Raw genomic sequence first — 8,781 nt, forward strand, 5'->3', positions numbered from 1 at the left:
GGAGAAATGTACATTTCCATTAAAAACAGGTCTGGAACGTATCTGCCCTCCCCAGTGCTCAGTTCATTGGTCCTGCTTGCGCGGATGGCCGTGTCCAGCCAGTTCGTAGGCAGTCCTAATTTTAGATCAGAGGGTGTAATGTTGATTTAAAAGGTCATTGGTCTGTACCAGATCCTGGCTGGCCTCTATGAGAAGGACAGTGCCGTGTTTAGATTTGGCAGGACAAGGTCAGGATGTCCTTTCTTTGCTTCCAGGCAAAGCCACCTCCTCTGCCACATGAGCGTGTTGCACAGGGACGTCTGGTTTTAGGCAGAAGCAAAGGCTGGTTACAAATGCCCACCCCGGCAGAGCTCATTGCAGTAGTCACAATTCTTGAAGTAAAAATGTGGGGGAAAATACATGGGAAAGAGCAAAAGCGGTGCTTCCTTGTGAGGTCCAAAAAGCAAGACACCAAGTGGTTCTTAAGTTTCAGACTTTCTTTTGTTTCCTAAATATTGGCCCATTGCTGCTCCAGGCTCTCTCCTGCTGGGATTTTCTCATCTGTCCAAGCAAAATCATTGACTCGGCTTGGCTAGTATTACAGAGGGAAGTTTCCAGGGGAAATCCAAGTGGCTGTGAGGATTCAATAGCTTACATTTCAAACCCTCTGAGTCAGGAATGAATTCGGCCTTTATCCTGCACTGTCGAAATCAACAGAGTTTTTGTTGTTGATCTTACTGGCAGTGCGGAAAAGTTCTCTATCTTTTAGTAAATAAAGCATATTCCTGCTTGAGATTTACAGATCTCAGGACTATAATTCCCACTTGTCTTTCAGGAAAAGAGTCCTATTCCCCCAGTAAACTTCTAAAGGATCCTTACAGATCTTATATAGGATTATATAACAATTATGTATTTTATATATGTACATTATTTATATAGGATTATATAAATTATATATTATAGTCTTATAACATTTTGCTTTGCTTCCATCTGCCCTACCAGCACGGGTTACATAGTTCATACATATTTGATCTTGTGGGAATTGTCCCATTAGCACAAAGCCCAGGCACAGATCATTCCCAAAGTCCTTCTGCTTCTGCCTGGCTGATGCTGCCACAATATTTCTAACATTCTCTATTTAGAACAGAAGAAATACACTGGAATAAATCAAGATCAGCAATAGGTATCAAAAACACATATATTTTGATATCTCTATTTAAAGGCAGCATTTTGGATGTAGTGCTTAAAGTAACTATGATGTGTGTGCTTGTAACTCCTTCTGCCTGCATTACAAACAGGCAGCTTAGTTTATAAGAGGCTGAAAGGGCTATTGCATATAATATTGTATACACCTTTTAAACTATGCAAAAGATTATTCATTGAGGATCCTATTTAGCATCACGATTTCTCAGAAATGGGTCTGCAAAAGTAGTGGCTAACTCATTCTTGGTCTTATGAATAAAACAATGAAATCTAAATCTATATGCTAAAGCCCATGATTGTGCCCATGACAAGCCCATGGATTGTGGAGAAATCCTGGTGGTCATTTGCAATGGATTGCAAATAATTCTGGGAAGTTGAACAGTATTATTGTGAGTTTTGCTACTTGTCTGTTGTCAGATTTGTTAAATCGAGATTATCTCCCGCTTTAAAAGTTCAGTAGAAAAGACAGACACCACCCACGCAAGTATCCTTACCCTGCCACAAACAAAACAAGCCCTTTTTCATTAACAACCTCAAAAGACACAATCTTGAGCAGTTTCAGCATTGTAAAGGGTGTTTCAGTGGAAACAATAAGTGGTAGCCAAGGGTGAGCACCCAAAGCACAGTAGATGTGGTGTCCAGGTCCTGTGGGAAGACGCAAGCGGCTCCCCATGTGCTGCTGGGTCTGGCAGCTCAGGCATGGCAAGTATGGGATCACACATCTGTGGGCTGTCTAGCAAGTACTTTCTTGCTATGACGTAATTTTAGCTGCAGCCCTGAGTGTCACCATGTGAGGGGACATGTCCCACCTGGGCGGGAGCCTCAGAGATACTGGCCAGAATTGCAAAGGTAGGATCTTTTTTCCCCAGAGTGTTTCTGTTTTTCCCTTGGACAGAATAATTGGGATAGACACTAGGCCACAGTACAGTAAAATGTCCCACTAATTTGTTTTTGTATCTGAATTTGTCTTTATGCTATTTAGCAATGAATAGTTGAATAAATTTCATTTGAAGAAAGGAGAGAGAGGTCTTTTAATAAAAAGAAATTGCAGAGAAAAGCTCCACATGTGATGCCATGAGGCTGCACATCAAGTCTTAATCTCTGGAGGCACTTGGGATAGGAAAGGATACTGGACCACAGCCATGTGGTTGCTTCCTTCCTCACCTTCCTCCAGGCCATGATCTCTTGGTGAAAATAGAGGCAAACTGAGGACTGAGCTTTAAGTTAACCCCAGGAAGAAGGTGCATGGGATGTGCAGCACAAGAGTGCTTCATGCCATCTCCCCTTCTCTCCTCGTGCCGCATCACAAGGACCCAGTTCACCACATCCAAACGAAGCTCCCCAAGCCAGCACAGTGTCCTGTGCATCCTCTGGCAGCTGCAAGCAATTGTGTTTCTGAATAATAGTCCTAAAGGGAGCTCTCTGGGATAACTTTTTATCACAGACATATCTAGCCTGGCCTTTGAGGGGCTGTTTTTTTCTTTCCACGTGTTTCATTTAATATAGTACACATGTCATTCCAGGGAATGGTCTTTGTTTCAGAGGATGACTAACCAGCTGCTAAGCAAGAACTCAGAGCGGGTGGATTCAGCCTTGAGATCATCAAGGGAAAAAATCATTACGGGTGTTTGTTAGTGCTGTTACAGGCTCATGGCCTGCTCCCTTAAAGGGCTCTCAAGATGAAAGCACGCGTGATGCATTCTAGCACGCTAACCAGGGATGCTAGAGGAAGATGATGGTCCATGTGTGCAAGTTCTCTTTTTTTTTGAGATAAAAGATGTTGAACTTTCTGGCCTTGCCTCTATTCGTGCATTCCTGATGATTAACTCCATTATTGCCTGTTACCTACTCAGTGAGATTTTGCTCCTGCTGCAGTTTCTTCAGGAAATATTTTTTCCCAAGTTTCACAAAAAGTTCTGGCAAGTTGTGAGCTCCCTCATCTAGCATTTTGTTCCTTTTTTCTCAAGATGCCAGACTTTTATCATTACTTCTATTTTCTTTTATTTCCATTCTGGGCTTACCTGTATTGCACCATTTGAAACGGGCATGAGAAAGGGAGAGAGAAACTCTGCAGTCTTGGCTTTGCCCCTGGTTCTCTGTGTCACCGTGGACACAGCTCTTTTTTATTTATTCATATCTGAAAGGAAAGAAGTGCTTGGGGGCTGGCTGGTCTTGGCTTCAGGGCCCTTCACATCAGTATGGCACTAGCAAACCACAGCGTTACCTCTTGTCAGTGTTAGTAGCCCAGTGGCTCATGTCATCTGCCTCCCCTGTGTTTGTGGGGTCCTGCAGAACTGCTGGAGGGATCCAGTAGCTCCTATGGGCTGTCCTCTACTGACAAGCAAGACCAACGATAACAACAGATCACCAGCAAATATTTGTCTGGATTATTGCTAAAAAACACTAATTCTAGAGATATCACACTGCCCTCAGTGCTTTAGCCTCTTCATCACTAGGAGTATTTTTGCTATATCTAATCTAAATCTTTCCTATTGTAGCAGGAGCTCATTTCTTCTTCTCTTATCTCTACAGAAAGCGGAGGGTATTCTATTCCTTTCCTTTTGTACCAACTTTTCAATGGGTTTTCAAGATCATTGTGTCTATGCACTGTAGCTCTCCTAGAAATATGTTTTTAGTCCTCAGACTGAAAAAAAACGTTAAAGACCACTGCCTCGCACAGTGCTAAGCAAACCTATTGTTCTTTGCAGAGTGCTGTTAGGACATTTTTCTTTTCTGGGCTTTCTCTGAAATATCTGACTGTTTCTTCTAACTACAGCGTAGCAGCTGAGGCCTTTCCAGTTGTTGAGTGTAGCAGGATTGCTTGACATGCCTTACAAACACCAAAAACTCCCCATTGCACATTCTAGCTTGATTTGCTTCTATAATTGTGCAACACTGTTCACACAAAGGCAGTTTCTTCTCATCTAACGTCAATCTCCGCCCAGTCCTGGGAACTGAGGCACAATCCTTCATTCTCTAATGAAGTTCATGGCAGCTTGCCACTCCAAGCTCATTACAGAAGTTAGGCTGAAGAGTCACTCATGCTGCCAGACACAATTTCATGCTGAAATACGGCATGTTTATTCCAAACATAAACTGAACCCAATCAGACACCTAGGGATGGAAGTGCTCAGCTTGTGTCTGTCATTAACCTTCGCTGCACCATTGGGCAGGCAATGTAACCTTTGTGTCAACTTGTGCATCTAAGAAAAATCTTACATGGGTATTTTGGGAACTGACATGTAGATAGTATCAAGATGACAAAAATAATACAACTTCTTTTTTTTTTTTTTTTTCCTCAGAGGTTTGTCTACACATTACTCCTTTTTAGGGATTATTTTATATGAATTTATATAGACAGTGCTACATTGGAATAATATCAGAGGATATTTACATTGCTGTGTTTGAGAGATTAATACAAAAAGTCAAAGTTTGTACTTGCTCAGTTTCTTCAGAGAAGTGGTATAGTTATGCGGCAGTGGCACTTGCGGGGGTTTTTGGTGGCTCTTCTCCTTCCGGTGGCTCTTCTCTAAAAGTTAATCTTAAACCACTTTTGTCACAAATAAGATGACGCCCTTCTCTTCTGTTTTCAGAAAACTTTCTTATAATTGCTAAGGTAAATAGTTTAAGTATAATAAATGCTATGGTAATCTGATTGATTTCTTGCAAAGCTTTTATGGGAGAGGTGGGTGAACTCTCATGCTGGTTATTGTCAACATCAACAGAATTATGTAAGAATTTCAATAGGAGCTGGCTGTGCGCAGTGATGCTGAGCAGAGCAGCACTGTGTTTATCCTGTCCGTATCCTTTAGCTAGACTGGTGCACTGGGAACCAGCTGATTGCTTTTGGGGCAATAAATTTACACCTAAAAAGGTTCCAGGACAAGGAGAAATCTGCAAAATACAGAAGGTAAATGTTCACACCAGTGCTTTGGAGCCCTGTTTTATCTAATTACCTAAGTATTTAAGCCTAAAACTAATGTGTCTTTACTTTTCACCCATCTCTTGAAAATAATGTCCTCACATCTGTTTTCTCCTGGATACATTTCCCTTCTTCCAAGGTGGATGCAATATCACAATCCATTTCTCATAGGACATCCTCATATTTTAAACCGATTTAGAGTTATTTGCTGAAAGATAACCACACTGCAGGGGATGAACATAGCTGCTGCTGCATTAGAGGGCCTTGTCTGGAATATTGGTACAGATTGATTAGGATTTTCAGTTCAGGGACAGCCTCCAGTGTTTTTACTGTGTTTTACAGGCAGCAGAGGGATGGGGAGACTGGGAACGGCCCATCTGGTGCTTTTCCAGCTCCTGGTGGTGAGAAAGGAGCTGCAGTTGGTTGGCGGCTTGGATGTCACCGAGCTGAATTGCTCAAAACATGGAACCCAGCAGTCTGTCCTGGATGGATGCAGCCAGCCTGGCTGCAGGCTCTATCTCCCTGGACAGGGAGCAAGCGCTGCTTTTCATTCCAAATCAGAAACAAACCATGTTGTGAAACAGCAAAGATCTCTGAAATGAGAATATTTGTCATCGTCCACTCAGTGCTATAAACTGTGCCAGATGTCCCTTCGAAATGCAGAATGTTTACCTCTGAGAAGCTAAACCTGGACAGAATTTTGCTCTTCTTTTGATGCTTTTGAGAAAAGCTTATTTACTGGAGGATGTACAAGTACAGACCCCCTTATCCATTAGCTTGGGCTTGTCCACAATAAGCATGAGCTGAGTCTCCTGGATGGCAGAATAACACTGTGTGCTCCAGTAGGCATTAATGGTGGAAAGCACAGAGAAACAACAAACAGAGGAAGTTAATAAAATAACTTAGCTCTTTGGCCGTTTCCTATAGGAGTGATATATTTCACAATAAAAGCCCGAGCCCTTACTTTTATTTTATTGTAATATGAAATGCGTCCCTAATAAAACTTCCATGGTCCACAGAATATGGTGGCAAAGCAGTTTGGAGAGCGCAGCCTTCTTGCTTAGGTGTCCCCCAGGAGCTGGTCTTGCAGCCCAGGCTGAGCCCTGTCTTTCCAGGGAACAATGTGACTCCCACTGCCCCAAGGTAGACATCTGTGGCAGGACATGGACTGAGCACTAGTCTTGACCGAGTAGGGTGAGCATTAGACTGGTTGGCTCAAGAGCAAGCAGTGGAGAACGCAGAAGCTTCAAAGAGTTCAAAAACTCCTCCGAGAAACCTGACAAGCCTAGCACTGACCCTGCAGTTGGGTGCTAGCTTGGTCCTGAGCAAACCTCTTGGCATTCATAGACTTATAGCGTCATTTCAGATCTTCTCTCCAAGCTCAGGTTGCTGCAGTCTGGCAGTGTCCCCGCATGGGCTTGTCTCTGAGTTTAGAGGCTGGCTGTGATCCAGGATGCCAGGGCACAGCCCAGGAGAGGCTCTGGTAAAAATAAACCACTGATAGGTTTCATTTTCCTGCTGTTTCTTGAGCCTGAGCATGAAATGCAAGTCATAGTTCCCAACTTTCCTCCATAATATCAGGGTTACACATGGTTTTATTATGAAAGGAAAGCTGAATTCCTTATCTAATGCTAAGGCCAAGGAGCTGGAGCCTGAAGGAAAAAAAACAACAGTTCCTGGAAGAGACATTAAAACTGTAAGCTTGACCACCTAGCAGGCCTTTAATGCACTTGAGAAAATAGTTTCCACGGTGAAGATGCCTTAAATGAGGTACTGGGATGACAGATGCACACAGGACAAGGGAAGGAGTCCAACTCATCAGGACTCCTCCTGACTGGGCTGGGTGCTCCAAATCCTGTGTGTCTTTGAAAATGCATCCTTACATGTCTCAAACTGAGGGTGCCAAAACTGATGTCCCTTTCTTGTCTCCATGCACTTTCCTCTGCCAGGCTGGGAGACATAGCCCCCATGAAAGGCAGTGGGGTGATCCATACCAGTAAAGACAATGTAAGTTTGGCCTCCCCACCTGCCTTTGGATACCCAGGCAAGAGGTGGGGGCTGACAGGAAGCTCCAAGTGTTGTTGAGCCTTCATGCACCTCCCTGGAGGCAGCCTGGAGATGAAGATTTTGAAGCTTGATCCAGACAATTGGCCAAGACCACTCTTTGGTGGTGCCATTCCCCAACAGATATGGGATGCCTTCCCCATATAGATATAGGATGCTCAGAATTTTCCTCACAGGTGTATTGGGGTTAGGAGTATCCTGGATGTCCTTTGCAATGGATGTCTCCATCATGGGCTCTTCCTCATGATCCAATGGCAGCAGGAGAAACGCACCCAAGGCTCAGTCAAACGACTGCCTTTGCAAGTTGATGCTGGCCAAGCAAGAATTTATCACCTATTTAGCAGGTGGCTGTTTAGCAGCCCATCATATCAAGCTTCTCTCCGGAGCTGGGGGCAGGTATCCTCCACTCACAGAAGAGCTCTGCGTACCTAATGTGAAACATGGATGTTACATCACTTCTCCTTTCTCAGTTATAGGGAGTTGCAGAGCTGAGGCCATGCCAGGATAGCTCTGATCAGCCCACTCTGGCTTGATGAAGGATGTAGAGCAGCAAATTCCTCCCAGGATTTCCTGCCTCAAGCTCACAGTTTATATCATATCTTCAGAGAAAAACACCTAACTTTGACTATGGAGAAAGCAAATCTGTTATATCTTGTATAAATTTTTGTTATGTGATGAATGTCCGTGAATTAAAGTTAGATGCTTCATTTCTTATCTATCAGAACACCTCATTTGAGCTGTCATCAATACCCACTGCTCACATGGACTGAAATTTGGTAAGGTGAAAACTGGGCTAAAGGAAGTGTAAGAGAATCACTGTTGGTGCTCTAAACTCCCACTGTCTGCTGCAGAAAAAATAGTGTTCAAGACTGTGCCACATCCACATTTATCATATTAATTGATAGGCCTTAACCATATCTCTGTAGAGAGTCTTGAGTTAATTCTTACAGAGGCAAATTATAGCATAAATTGGGTTAAATAAAATCAGCTCTGTACAGCCGCAGGCTGTTGGATGTCTCTCCGCAAAGTGTCCCATGCAGGTGCTGAATGCAGTTCTTTGGACTCTTCACAGAAATAAACCAGCGTTTCTCCACTGCAGTCAATGGGGTGATGCTGGTTTACATCAGGTGAGGATTGGATCCAAAGCATTATGCCTGTTTAGCTTAACATTTACAGTTTCATCTTGCAGCAGCTTCATTAAAGTACCTCCAAATGTTTAAGAACAAGGACTAAGAGAACATCAGGCAAAGTGCCTACTTTCTGCCCTCCATTTGGAATTTTGGGAACAGATCTGAAAACCTGCCCACCAGCAGAAAGAAATGTCCGCTCTCCCTGGCCCATTCCACAGGTCTGTTTGATCATTGTCCTCAGCTCTGCTTGGAAACAGCTGCAGAGCCAAATTGCCTGGTTACTACCACCATCACCTCTGCCACCTGCCCTTTTCTTGAGGACAGAGAGGATCTGGAGCCTGCTCCACACTGAGTATGGCATGTCCAGTCCTGAGACATCTGTCTCCACAGAAAGGATGTGAAGCCTTGAGTAGGTGTCTGGTCAAACACAAGTCTTTCAATACAAGGCTGTGAGTGAGGAAAATCTGCTGAAATGGCAAGGGC

The sequence above is a fragment of the Tinamus guttatus genome, unplaced genomic scaffold (genome assembly GCF_059628265.1).
Source record: "Tinamus guttatus ecotype Peru unplaced genomic scaffold, ASM5962826v1 Tinamus_guttatus_pri_ptg000048l, whole genome shotgun sequence".
NCBI classification, from domain to species: domain Eukaryota; kingdom Metazoa; phylum Chordata; class Aves; order Tinamiformes; family Tinamidae; genus Tinamus; species Tinamus guttatus.